Raw genomic sequence first — 15,169 nt, 5'->3', positions numbered from 1 at the left:
GGGGATAGCTGGGAAGGGGGACCTCCGCTGGGCTGGAGAAACCGGGGCCGTCTTCTTTCAGCAAAGAGGAGATTAGAGAGAGAGATGTTGAGAATGACATAGTGTTGTGTGTTTCTGATGAGGGGACGGTTAGTAACCAATGGTCAAAGGTTTCAGAAGCACTAAAGGGAGAAGCAAGCAGGTGTGCACTGTGGGGTGCTGTCACTTGTTAAGTGGGGTTAGTATAGATAGGCATGATGGTGGGCTGAAGGGCCTGTTCCTATGCTGTACTGCTCTGTCACTCTATGACTCTATCATGTCAAGGTGGTCAAGGAGGCAGGTAGCACTCTCGTCTATAAGCTGAGGGTACTGAAGGATTTGATGGGAAAACCATTTCCTCTGGAGGGAAGCCCATAGCAATAGAAAGCAACATGATAAATAGAACAAGGTCATACGACGGAGATTTCAGTAAGTACGCTCCACCCAAAAGTTCATGGAAATATGGAACTCCACTCCACAGAATCTGTTGGGGCTGGAGATGGTGATGGGAGATTGGTAGATCTTTCTTAGACAGTAGGTGGAGCTGAGCCAAACTGAATGGTGCAACAGGCTTGAGAAAGTGAATGATCTTCTGACCTACAGGACAGTAATGGCAAGCTTCCTTCTTGCCTCTGTTAAGTAAAACAGTGACGATATTGGACAGTGACACAGAATCAATGAATAGTCGAACGATGCCTCACAGTGGCTTCCCATTTGTTTCGTCAAAGGCTGCTGGGAGCAGATTCAGTAGCCTGCGGAAGGGATTGGAAGACAAAGTACTGTTGCTCCGTTGGTTGAAAAAAGGAGATGGGACACGCCAAGTAGTCATAGCCTGGCAATGGTAGTGGGCAAACTATTGGAACAAATTCAGAATGACGGCAAAATTCAAGCTTTGGAGAGGCCCGGGTTACTTATCTGTAGTTGAAGAGGAAGAAGTTACAGAGCTATAGGGAAAAAGCTGGAGACTCGGTATATTTTCTGACTGTAATGGACCCCTGTGCAAGTTTGATGATGTGCACTAATATAACTTTACCTGCCTTACGCAAGTGCCTCTTGAATTGTTTTCTACCTGCTGAACTATGCCTCACCCCAAAGACTCCTCATGGGCAATTAAACATGAAGCCCACCAAAGAATAAAAGCCACGGAGTGAAGATTCACTCAGTGATGAGCAGGCATCACTGAAGGGAAAATCTAAAAGCTGGAAAACTGAAATGAAACTAGAAATTGCTGGAAACACTCAGTAGGCCAGACAGTGACTATGGAGAGAGAATCAGCGTTAATGTTTCAGGCTGACGACTCTGTCAGATGTCGAGTGTTTCCCACATTTTCTGTTTTAGAGTCTGCGTGGTCCAGGTAGCTTTGGTTAGACAGGAGTGGCTTCCAGGCTCACTCAGACAATGTGAGTGCAATGTTCCAGTCGGATACTTCTGGTTCCATACTAAGGGATGCCACAGTGTTGGGGCCGCTCTCTTCCAGGTGAGATGTTAACTCGGGTTCTATTCATTCCCTTGAGCAGATGTGAAAGATCCTCTTGAACCAATCTGAGCAGGGGAGTTTTACCTGCTGCCCAAGCCGCTATTTAACTCTCAACCGACTTGGCAGATTGTTATCCATTTTATATTAGTGGGAGGTTACTGGGTGAAGGTTGGCTGCAGTTTTCCAGGTTCTGATTCTTTAAAAGTGCATTTTTGTGTGGAGAGCTTTACAGAATGTGCCAAGGGGGATGGGAAAGGCGACAAAAGAATGCAGGGCTGTTTTTCTTTCATTCAGCTGCATATAACAAGGCTCCCATTGGCTCTGACTGCCGGTCCAGTCCGGCGTGGTTCAACCTGCCTCGGTCTCCAAGGAAGCTGCAAATGCTCCCCTCCAAGTAGTAAGGCAATGCCAACCCCTCACCTCAAGTGGCATGTGTACCAGCCTAACCATTTTAAGTACATATACCAGACTAACACTGTAGTGCTGAGGGACTGTCACACTGCAAAACTCCCGATCCCTACCTATGACACACAACGATCGTGTGTCAGAGGTCACCCATCCCAGCCCCAGGACATCACTGCAGGACATAATTTTAAAGTGATTGGAGGAAGATGCTATCATGCCAGCATAATCAAAGACCCCACCCACCAGGGTCATTCTCTCTTCTCCCCTCTCCCATCGGGTAGAAGATACTGGAGCCTGAGGGCACGTACCACCAGACTTAAGGACAGCTTCTACCCCACTGTGATAAGACTATTGAACAGTTCCCTTGAGATGGACTCTGACCTCACGATCTACCTTGTTGTGACCTTGCACCTTACTGCACTGCACTTTCTCTATAGCTGCGACACTTTACTCTGTACTGTTATTGTTTTTACTGTACTACATCAATGCACTCTGTACTGACTCAATGTAACTGCACTGTGTAATGAATTGTCCTGTACGATTGGTACGCAAGACAAGCTCTTCACTGTACCTCGGTACAAGTGAAAATAATAAACCGATACCAATACGTGCCTGTGATGTTGTTGCATCTGTACTTCTGCGTATGACAATAAACTCCACTTTGACTTTGACTTTGACATTGGACCACCGCCACCTGCAGGTTCCCCTCCAAGTCTTCCGCCGTCAGTTGGAAGTATATCACCGTTCCTTCATCACCACTAGGTTCAAGTCCTGGACTTCTCTCCCTGACCGCACTGTGAGAGAACCTTCACTAGTGGTCCAAGAAAGCAGCTCGCCACGACCTTCTCAGCGGAAGTTAGTGTTGGACAATAAATGCTGGCCTTTCCAGTTGAAAAACGCCATGATGCTGGAGGAACTCAGGCAACCTGCTGAGTTCGTCCAGCATCCACAGTGTTTTTCATCTAGATTCCAGCATCTGCAGTCCGTTGTTTCTCTGGCCTTTTTCCAGTTATGCCCAGATCCAGAAAAGTGAAGAAATGAAGAAAAGCACAGAAGACGTACACAAGAGTGACGGGTAACGGGTGGGAAGTTTAAGGGAGATATCAGAGGGAGGTTTTTCACCCAGAGAGTGGTTGGGGCGTGGAATGCGCTGCCTGGGGCGGTGGTGGAGGCAGGTACGTTGGTCAAATTCAAGAGGTTGTTAGATAAGCATATGGAGGAGTTTAAAATAGGGGGATATGGGGGAGGAAGGGGTTAGGTAGTCTTAGGCGAGGTTTAAAGGTCGGCACAACATTGTGGGCCGAAGGGCCCGTATTGTGCTGCGTTGTTGCATGGTTCTATGGTTCTACGGAAAGCAAAGAGAAGGAATGTGGATTTAGTGGGTAACATGAAAGGAAAAATAACCAAAGTTATTCATTTAGTGGAAGGATAGTCAAAGTGAGGTTGGGTCCCGAGTCCAGCTAAGTGAACACTTTGCATTTTTTCTTCATACTCAGACTGGATAGGATAAAAAACAGATAAAAAGGAATAAACTTAAGTGGGTGGTAGTCAAAAGTCGAAAACTCACACAGTCCTGTTAGAAGGCATCTTCAGTTACCGACGTGGAACGTCAGTGCCTGTGGCCATTACCTGACAATCCGTCTGAAGATCAGATTGGTGGGGTGGAAGACGCAAAAAGTGAGACATGACTTCAGCAACCAACAGCCAATCTGCCTAATGGCACTGCAAGCAACTTTAGACGTAATCAGGAAAACAACCGCTGTCGTAAAGGCATGGACTAATGCATTAAATTCTGCAGGGATCTGCCAAGATCCGTGTTTCACCCGGATTTCTGAAATGCTAGCAAAAAATTGCTAGGAACACTCAGCAGTGTCTGTGGAGGGAGAAACAGAGTTAAGGTTTCAGGTCCGAGATCCTTCATCAGAACTGGTTTCTCTTCCACACTTGCTGCCTGATCTGCTGAGAGTTCACTGTATTTTGTGGGGGGGTATTTTGTGTGTTTCTCGCTTTGGTGAGCATGGTACATTTGATGCTTTATCCCTGGGCTTTCAAAACCTGTTTGCAAAGTACCACATAATAGACGTGTTAACGATACTAAAGCTCCTGGGATAAACAGGACTGTAACATTTTGGATACTAAACTGACAAGTAGACCGAAACTGTGACCAATTAACAGGAAGAGTACAATGGACTTCTCCAGGGGTCAGTGTCAGCATCTGTGCACTTTGATATATATCAGTGACCTGGACTTGGGATAAGGGGCAGAACTTCATAGTTCAAACAGCGAGGATAGTAACAGATTTCGGGTCATAAACTGGTGAAAGAGAGAGACAATGGGCCGATGCAACTTAACGCGGAGAAATGGGCATGATGCTTTACGGCAGGAAAACTGAGGAGAAGCAGTTTCGACCAAGTGGCGGAATGGTACATGTGGAGCAGGTGCAAAGATAAGTGCATGTAACTTGAAGCTGCCAGGAAGCATTAAGAGGACCTCTGCTTTCTGTGGTGGATAGAAATGACCTGGATGAAAATACACATGGGTGCGTTAGTAAGTTTGCAGATGACACAAAGATCGGTGGTGTTGTGGGTAGTGTAGAAGATTGCCAAAGGATACAACGGGATATAGATCAGTTGCAGATATGGGCAGAGAAATGGCAGGTCGAGTTCAAACTGGCCAAATGTGAAGTATTGGAATTGGTATTGGTATTGGTTTATTATTGTCACTGGTACCGAGGTACAGTGAAAAACTTGTCTTGCATACCGATCGTACAGGTCAATTCATTACACAGTGCAGTTACATTGAGTTAGTACAGAGTGCATTGATGTAGTACAGGTAAAAACAATGACAGTGCAGAATAAAGTGTCGCAGCTACAGAGAGAGTGCAGTGCAATAAAGTGCAAGGTCACAACAAGGTAGATCGTGAGGTCAGAGTCCATCTCATCGTATAAGGGAACCATTCAATAGTCTTATCACAGTGGGGTAGAAGCTGTCCTTAAGTCTGGTGGTATGTGCCCTCAGGCTCCCATACCTTCTACCTGATGGAAGCAGAGAGAAGAGAGAATGACCCGGGTGGATGGGGTCTTTGATTATGCTGGCTGCTTCACCAAGACAGCGAGAGGTAAAGACAGAGTCCACGGAGGGGAGGCTGGTTGCCGTGATGTGCTGGGCTGTGTCCACAACTCTCTGCAGTTTCTTGTGGTCCTGGGCAGAGCAGTTGCCGTACCGAGCCGTGATACATCCAGATAGGATGATTTCTATGGTGCATTGGTAAAAGTTGGTGAGAGTCAAAGGGGGCAAACCAAATTTCTTTAGCCTCCTGAGGAAGTAGAGGCACTGGTGTGCTTTCTTGGCCGTGGCATCTATGTGATTTGACCAGGACAGGCTGTTGGTGATGTTCACTCCCAGGAACTTGAAGCTCTCAACCCTCTCGACCTCAGCACCATCGATGTAGACAGGTGAATGTACACCGCCCCCTTTCCTGAAGTGTTGCACTTTGAGTGATCAAATGTGAAGGGGCAGTACACCGTTAATGGCAGGACACTTAACAGTGTCGATCTTGGGGCCCAAGTCCGTAACTCCCTGAAAGTGGCTGCATAGTTGATAGGGTGGTAAAGAAGGCATATGGCATTCTAGCCTTTATTAGCCGAGGCACTGAGTTCAAGAATCAGGAAGTTATGCTGCAGCTTTATAAAACTTTAGTTAGGCCGCATCTGGAGTATTGCATTCAATTCTGGTCATCCCTTTATATGAAGGATGTCAAGGCTTTAGAGATGGTGCAGAAGAGGTTCACCAGGATGCTGCCTGGATTAGAGGGCTTGTGCTTGGAGGAGAGGTTGGGCAAATTTGGGTTGTTCTCTCTGGAGCTGAGGGGAGACCTGATGGAGGTTTGTAAGATCATGAGAGACACAGATAGAGTAGAGAGCCGGTATCTTTTCCCCAGGGTTGAAATGTCTAATACCAGAGGGCACGCATTTAAGGTGAGAGGGGAAAGTTCAAAGGAGATGTGCGGGGCAGGTTTTTTACACAGAGAGTGGTGGGTGCCTGGAATGTGCTGCCAGGGGTGTGGTGGAGGCAGATACGATAGAGCTGTTCAGGAAGCTCTTAGATAGACACATGAATGTGAGAGAAATGGTAGGATATGGACACTGTTTAGGCAGAAGGGAGTAGTTTAGTTGGGCATTTTATTACTAATGTAATTAGTTCGGTGCAACATTGTGGGCCGAAGGGCCTGTTCCTCTGCTGTACTGTTCTATGTTCTATGTTCTAAGAAATACCCAGTTTTGTAGGTCAATGCACAGTGCCCAGAGGTTATGCAAAACACCTCTAACCACTGGTTATTCTCCAGCTGGAGTACAGTGCCCATTTCTGGATACAACACTTCTGGAATGATATAAAGCCTTTGAGACAATGCACAAAAAATTGACTGGAATAGTATCAATGATGAAGGATTTTGTTGGGATTATTCTCCTACAATGTCACGGAGTGGCACAGCAGAGAAACAGGCCCTTCGGCCCACCACATTCATGCCGACCCTTTTGCCCAACTGCACTGATCCCATTCGCCCACATTGAGGTCCATATCCTTCTATACTTTGCCTATTTAAGTGCCTGTCGAAATGTGTCTTAGTGGTAATAATTGTATCTGACTCCAGCACGTCTTCTGGGAGCACGCTCCAGATATCAAGCACTCTCCATGTAAAAACTTACCCATTAAATCCTCTTTAAAACTCCTTCCTCTCACCTTAAACCTATGCCTTCTTATTTTTGTCATCCTTACCATGAGAAAAAGATTCTCACATCTACCCTACCTTCTTATAATTTTTTAATACAATAGCAAAGGTTAAGCAGAGATTTAATACAAGCTTCAAAACTCATGATATGTTTGGATAAGAGAAGAAGAGGGAGACATTTTCCATGGTAGAAGGATCAGTCCCCAGTGAACACCTGTTTAACATAACTGGCAAAATTGGTAAATTGATAAGTTAGTAAATTGGTTTATTAGTCAAGTCAAAGTCAAGTTTATTGTCACGTGCACAGGTCCATGTGTGCACAGGTGCAATGAAAAACTTACTCGCAGCAGCATCATGGGCACACAGCACCAGATAAGCAGCACTCACAAGAAAAACATAAATTAAACACAATTTTTATCAAGAAAGAACACAATTAGAACAAAAAACTAAGTCCATTTTCATGCAAAGTGGTCAGAGTGGTCATAGTTTTGCTCAACTATAGTGATTAGGGTGCTGGTTGGTTCAAGAACCGAATGGTTGAATATTATTGTCACGTGTACTGAGGTACAATGAAAAACTTTGTCTTGCATGCCATCTGTACAGATCATTTCATTACACAGTGCATTGAGGTGGTACAAGGGGATACAAGAATGGAATGTGGAATACAGTGTTACAGCTACAGAGAAAGTGCAGTGCAGGCAGACAATAAGATGCAAGGTCATATCGAGGTAGATTATGAGGTCATGAGTCCATTTTATCGTACATGACGACTGTTCAATAGTCTTACAACAGCGGGATGGAAGCTGTCCTCGAGCATGGTGGTACGTGCTTTCAGGCTTTTGTATCTTCTGCCCGATGGGAGGAGGGAGGAGAGGGAATGTCCGGGGTGGGTGGGGGTCTTTGATCATGTTGTCTGCTTTCCTGAGGCAGCGAGAGGCGTAGACAGAGTCCACAGAGGGGAGGTTGGTCTGCCTGATAGACCGGACTGCATTCACAATTCTCTGTAATTTATTGTGCTCTCGGGCAGAGCAGTTGCCGTACCAAGCTGTGATGCATCCGGATAGGATGCTAGTTATTTTTATTCAGCAAGCTATATTTTTTCTGCAGTGCAGCACTGTTGTGACCTTGCACCTTATTGCACTGCACTTTCTCTGTAGCTGTGACACTTTACTCTGTACTGTTACTGTTTTTTACCTGTACTACCTCAATGCACTCTGTACTAACTCGATGTAACTGCACTGTGTAATGAATTGACCTGTACGATCGGTTTGTAAGACAAGTTTTTCACTGTACCTCGGTGCAAGTGACAATAACAAACCCATACCAATATCAATAGTCCGGGAGTGGTGATGGAAGAAGATTCAATGGCAACTTTTAAAAGGGAACTTGACATATACTTGAAGACAAAATAGCATGAGGGCTATGCAGATAAAGCAGGGGACTGCAACAAATTGGAGAGCTCCTTCGAACGGCCAGCAGAGCTGATAGACCGAATGTGAAATGCCTCCCAACTGTGGATGTGACGTTCAGATATTTAGTCAGGAGCTGATGATTCAGTTTGTATCCATGTTACCATAATGCACCCATTGGCAACAAAGTCATTGGGTCAGAATTAGATTGAAACTCAACCCATTTAGATAACATTTTTTCTGTCATCCAGAAAGTAATTTATGCACCTCAACCACTTGCTAGCTAGCTGGTAAATGCACAGATTCCATGGAGCTAAATGACTCAGTCTGTGACTCACTAAGCATTTATTACCAATTACCATATAAATACGATGCATGTGTCTGGCCTTTGCATTGAGAGTACCCTGCTTCCAGGACTTTGCAATGGTAGGAAAGCAAGCAACAGAAACTAATTAAATATACTGCTAAGCATCTTCCAATTATTGTGATTTTTCTCAGTACATAATTCAATATCAGCAGAGAGCCTGAAATCTTACAACATGCTAATTACCCCTGCAGTTCTATACGTCAGCCTGATCTAACATATACTAACGTTCATTGACCTTCCATTTTACAAATCCACTCTGCATGATAAGCAGCCATCTGCACCACAAAATTCCATCTACGGATCAGTTAATTCATTTCTGGACACAGTCACCAATATCAATAATAAAAATTGGCATATTTTGTGCGTTCCTAGTTGATGTATCAAACATCGTGCACCATGCAATTCGCTTTAAGTTAATAACAGGAGGCTTTAAAATGACAATGCTCTTGCCATTTTTTAAAAAAATAGTTTGTTTTTCCTTATGACAAGGAAGGAGGCCATTCCGGCAATCTTGTCAATGCTGGCTCTCAGAGCCTTCCCATTCTCCCACTTATTTCCCTGCAACCTACTCTCTCACACACACCCATCAACTCCCCTCTCCCCCCGCCCCCCCCCCCAGGTTCCACCGCTCACTCACATACTCGGGAAATTCAGTGGTGAATTAACCTACCAACCCGCTACGTCTTTGGGATGTGAGAGGAAACCAGAGCACCCGGGGGATGCCCACGCAGTCAGGGGGAGAGCGTGCGGACTCCACGTACAGACCACCAGGATCGAACCCGGGGTGGCTGGTGTTGTGAGACAGCTGCACTGCCTGCAGCACCACTGTGCCGCCCTTACTGAAGTAAAACTGTGTGGTGGTGATGCTGCAGACTGGCAGTGGGTTCTCAAAATACCAGCTGCTGGAAAGCAGAGTCAGGAGGTCATTGAGCAGGAGCTTGAGATAGAACACGGGTCAATACAGCACAGGAACAGGTCCTTCGGCTCACGGTGTTGTACCATAGAACCATAGAACCATACAGCACAAAACAGGCCCTTCGGCCCACAATGTTGTGCCATCCATCAAACCACCTTCACACTACCTAACCCCTTCCTCCCGCATATCCCCCCATCTCACACTCCTCCATGTGCCTATCCAACAAGCTCTTGAACCTGTTCAATGTATCTGCCTCCACCACCACCCCAGGCAGTGCATTACATGCACCAACCACTCTCTGGGTGAAAAACCTCCCCCTGACATCTCCCCTGAACCTCCCACCCATGACTTTAAAGCCATGCCCTCTCGTCTTGAGCATTGGTGCCCTGGGAAGGAGGCGCTGACTGTCTACTCTATCTATTCCTCTCAGTATTTTATATACCTCTATCATGTCTCCTCTCATCCTCCTCCTTTCCAGTGAATAAAGCCCTAGCACCTTAAGCCTCTCCTCATACTCAATAGTCTCCAATCCAGGCAGCATCCTGGTAAATCTCCTCTGCACCCTCTCCAATGCCTCTACATCCTTCCTATAATGAGGCGACCAGTCTGAACTAATTAAACTGGTAATTAACTGCCTAACTAAATTAATCTCTTCTGCCAACACAATGTTCATATCCCTCCATTCTCTGCACATCCATGTGCCTATCTAAGAGCCTTTTAAACGCCTCTATCGTATCTGCCTCCACCCCCCACCCCTGGCAGCACATTCCAGGTACCCACCACTCTCTGTGTAGAAAACTTGCCCTGCACATCTCCTCTGAACTTACCCCCTCTCACCTTAAATGCACGCCCTCTAGTATTAGATCCTGGGAAAAATATACCAGCTGTCTACTCTATCTATGCCTCTCATAATTTTTTAAATCTCTATCAGGTCTCCCCTCAGCCTCCGCCGCTCCAGAGAAAACAACCCACGTTTGTCCAACCTCTCCTCATAACACATGCCCTCTAATCCAGGCAGCGTCCTGGTGAACCTCTTCTGCACCCTCTCCAAAGCCTCCACATCCTTCCTATAAGAACTGAATATAAGAACTGAATATAAGACCAGAACTGAATGCAATACTTTAGATGCAGCCTAACTGGAGTTTTATAAAGCTGCAACATAACTTCCTGACTCTTGAACTCAGTCCCTTGACTGACAAAGGCAAGCATACCATATGCCTTCTTTACCACCCGATCGACTTGTGTAGCCACTTTCAGTGAGGTATGGACTTGGACCCCAAGAACCCTCTGTACATCAAACATGATGTGTAATGCCAGCAAATGGGTGGGCCAGAACAAGTAGCAGCTGAGCCTGGGGTGACATAACCAGTTGTCTCAGACTTTTAGAAATATTTAAAAATACTTAAATGCTATTAAAACTCAATGAAGCCTTTAAGAGCAACACACAAAAAATGCTGGAGGAACTCAGCAGGTCAGGCAGCATCTATGGAGGGAAATGAACAGTCAACGTTTCGGGCTGAGACCCTTCATCAGGACTGGAAAGGAAGAGGACAGAAGCCAGAATAAGAAGGTGGGGGGTGGGCGGAGGGGGAGGAGCGCACGCAGGCAGGGGAGAGGCAAGTTCAGGGAATAGGTGAGTCCAGGTGATAGGGGGAAGGTAGGTGGGGGGGGGGGGAGGGGGGTACATGTAAGAAGCTGAGAGGTGGTAAGTAGAAGAGGCAAAGGGTTGAAGAAGGAGGAATCCAGTCAGAGAGGGCAGTGGACCCTGGAATAAAGGGAAGGAGGTGGAGAATAGATAGGCAGGTCATGGGGGGGGGGGAAGAGAAAGAGAAGGGGCAGGGGGCCAAAGGAATGAGGGAGGACAAAGTGGGGGGAGAAAAGAAAAAAAAGGGGAGAAAATGGGAGGGGTTACCGGAAGTTGGAGAAATCGATGTCGAGGCCGTCAGGCTGGAGACTCCCAAGGCGGAATATGAGGTGTTGTTCCTCCAACCTGCGCCTGGCCTCATCGTGGCAGTAGAGGAGGCCGTGGACGGACGTGTCGGTGTGGGAGCGGGATGCGGAATTGAAGTGGGCGGCCACCGGGAGGTCCTGGCTGCTGCGGCGGACGGAGCGAAGGTGCTCGACGGAGCAGTCGCCCAATCTGCGTCGGGTCTCACCGACGTAGAGGAGATATCTGTCCACGGCCTCCTCTACTGCCACGTTGAGGCCAGGCGCAGGTTGGAGGAACAACACCTCATATTCCGCCTTGGGAGTCTCCAACCTGACGGCCTCGACATCGATTTCTCCAACTTCCGGTAACCCCTCCCATTTTCTCCCCTTTTTTTTCTTTTCTCCCCCCACTTTGTCCTCCCTCATTCCTTTGGCCCCCTGCCCCTTCTCTTTCTCTTCCCCCCCCCCATGACCTGCCTATCTATTCTCCACCTCCTTCCCTTTATTCCAGGGTCCACTGCCCTCTCTGACTGGATTCCTCCTTCTTCAACCCTTCGCCTCTTCTACTTACCACCTCAGCTTCTTACATCTCCCCCCTCCCCCCCCCCACCCACCTTCCCCCCTCACCTGGACTCGCCCATCACCTGGACTCACTCATCACATGAACTCACCTGTCCCCTGCCAGCCTGTGTTCCTCCCCCTCCCCCCCCCCCCACCTTCTTATTCTGGCTTCTGCCCTCTTCCTTTCCAGTCCTGATGAGGGGTCTCGGCCCGAAACGTCGACTGTTTATTTCCCTTCCATAGGTGCTGCCTGACCCGCTGAGTTCCTCCAGCATTTCATGTGTGTTGCTCCAGATTCCAGCTTCTGCAGAATCTCTTGTGAAGCCTTCAGGAGTTTGATTGCACATACAGAAAAATGCCAAGACTCAATAAGAAACTGCCACCATTCCCCCACAGGTTCGGGCCCAAGTTCGCTTCTTTCCCTGAGGTGCAGTGCCCAAGCTAAACACAGTCCACATGCTTTATAACTGGAACTGCACACGATCCCAACAGAAACTTTACTTATGTCCATCCCTGCCTCTTGGTATTGGTATTGGTTTATTATTGTCACTTGTTACCAAGGTACAGTGAAAAACTTGCCTTGCATACCGGTCGTACAGGTCAATTCATTACCCAGTGCAGTTACATTGGGTTAGTACAGAGTGCATTGAGGTAGTACAGGTAATGGCCAATGGCCTTGAGGTAACGGCCAATATCACCCTCGGAAATGATCTTTGAATTGGTCCACAAGCATAGAGCAAAATATGTACACCGGCTCACAAACCTCCCGACTCCCCCACATTTCCCGGATAACCTCACACTATTCCGTGCTGAACTGCACATGCCTCAGGTTTGCCCACCCAGTCCGCCATTGCTATAAACACCACCCTGAGTGTCGAAAGGAACTCCGTCACCTGTTTTCCACCAAGTCATACACCACCCTGATGTTGATCTCTGTCACCACTCTGTCGTCAGCACAAACTCCCACCCAACAGCAATTCATCACGGGGGCTTCAGCAGCCCTCTATTACCCTACACCAGCTCCACATGAACAACTACCAGCACTAGTTGACATGATATAAGAACTGGGTTCTGCACGGAGTGGTGAACGTTGGGATAAAGGAGATCTTGGATGTGAAGTGACAGGAGTCCACCCAGTCAACCTCATCGGAAGGGTGATCCGGTTTCTCCCACTTCCCTGTTGCGGTCGCTGCCTGCTCCAGAACATGCACCAAGCTGTGGGTCGGTGCAACTTCTCATTTACACGTTGCTTAGCAAGAACAGAAAAACAAGGGCAGCGGCACAGGATTAACTTGAGGGGGAACTCCTGGATGGATCACCGTATTATCCAAGGGGATGAAAGCTTATAGTTGCCTAAGTACCGCCAGCCAGGCACTGCAGGGATGTTGGGAACAATTAAATGTAAAAGGTCATTCATTTTTTAAAAGGGCATTCTCCGATTTACTGGAATAACCTAAGAAAGAGAGAGAGAGAGGAGAGGGAGGAGAATATAACGGGCTGGTTTATTGAAGGGAAATCTATAATGACCAGGGAAACACAACGCAGGGCTTCAGTATAGGAAGGGTGATAAATAAACAAAACCAAAAAGAAACTGGAAACACTCAGCAGGTCAGGGGGCTTCTGTGGGGAGGGAAACACAGCCCATGTTTCAGGTGGAAGACCCTTGCTCAGAACTGGGCAGGAGACTGTAAGGGAAGAACATAAGTGTACTTGCCTACTTTCTGGGGATTTCCCAACATTGAAGCACTATCGGTGAAATAGTTGCACACAGTGAGACTTTATGCAACAGGTTGTTATACCTCCCTGCACACACACTGCCAGCAATGCACAGTGAGCTATCACCAGGGATTTACACTTCCTAATGAAAGAAAGACTGCTTCCTGCAGCCTCGGCAGAACACTTGTCAAATATTGTGTCCCAGGCCTCACACCCTGCACTCGATCAGCTCTGCAGTAATCCTTATCACTGGGAAACTCTCCCAAGGACGGCGGGAAAGACCCGAGAACGTCTCCCTGGATGCTTGCAGCAAACATTCCCACAGAATCATCAACCTGCAAGTCTTGGTATTGGTATTGGTTTATTATTGTCACTTGTACCGAGGTACAGTGAAAAACTGGTCTTCCAAACCGATCATACAGGTCAATTCATTTCACAGTGCAGTTACATCGAGTCAATACAGAGTGCTTTGAGGTAGTACAGGTAAAAACAATAGCAGTCTGCTCCGAATATTTCACATTTGAACGCATGTGTATCCTGCAACACTCACAGGTTTGGCCCAACTCAACCAAGACCTCCCCAAGTTCCCGAACAGCGGGGGACTATTCACTGCATCTGACAACTGATATCCTCATGGACCTTTCGAACCGGCAGAAGATAGAAGGTAATCCATCAAGAACTAGACTTCAGTGTGAAGTCGGTCCCAGGTGGCAAACGGCAGCGCCGCTTTGCACAGCTCTGTCCTGTCAGAGGTGCTGGTTGCTGAGAATGTGCGGGGATCTCCGGGTTGTTCACAGAGTGCCACCGTCAGTGTGCCTTCCACTCACCTCCACCCCAGACAGACCAGAGCACTCACCGACCCGCTACTACCAGATCACCAGTGCTGTCAGCACTGGACCTCGTTGGTCCCAACACCCCACTGCAAGTCAGGAGTGAACTGCTTACCGCCTGCGGTTTATCAGAAGCCATTTCCCCCGAGCCGGCAGCCACACTTTATCCCGGGACCACAGTGCCTGCCGCCTGAACCTGCCTACAGGTAACTGCGCCCAGGGTTCCGCGCTATCGAGGTGTGTCTGTCCCCGCACCCAGCCAGTCACTGGTTGGTGGATCCGCTACAGGTTTCCCTTGGTAACCACCAGGTTAACAACACATTGCCCCAGACGCCGGCGAACATCGGATGGGGTGAGACACGGCTCCGGACTGCGCTGCTCAGCTTGGGTCGGCGGCGCCGGCCGCTCTGCCCCGGCACAGAGTGTCAGCAAACCCTGCCCCACCCCACCACCGGACCCCACACCCCACCCCCACCAATCGGGCATTCCAGACTGCCCACCCCCACAGTGTGTCCGGGACACGGTGAAGCCCCCCACCCCCACAGTGTGTCCGGGACACAGTGAAGCCCACCCCCACAGTGTGTCCCGGGACAGGGTGAAGCCCACTCCCACAGTGTGTCCCGGGACACGGTGAAGCCCCCCACCCCCACAGTGTGTCCCGGGACAGGGTGAAGCCCCCCACCCCCACAGTGTGTCCCGGGACAGGGTGAAGCCCACTCCCACAGTGTGTCCCGGGACAGGGTGAAGCCCACCCCCACAGTGTGTCCCGGGACACGGTGAAGCCCCCCACCCCCACAGTGTGTCCCGGGACA

This window comes from Pristis pectinata, chromosome 19, assembly GCF_009764475.1.
Source record: "Pristis pectinata isolate sPriPec2 chromosome 19, sPriPec2.1.pri, whole genome shotgun sequence".
Classification (NCBI taxonomy): Eukaryota; Metazoa; Chordata; class Chondrichthyes; order Rhinopristiformes; family Pristidae; genus Pristis; species Pristis pectinata.
Note: the sequence above shows the minus strand (reverse complement) of the source record.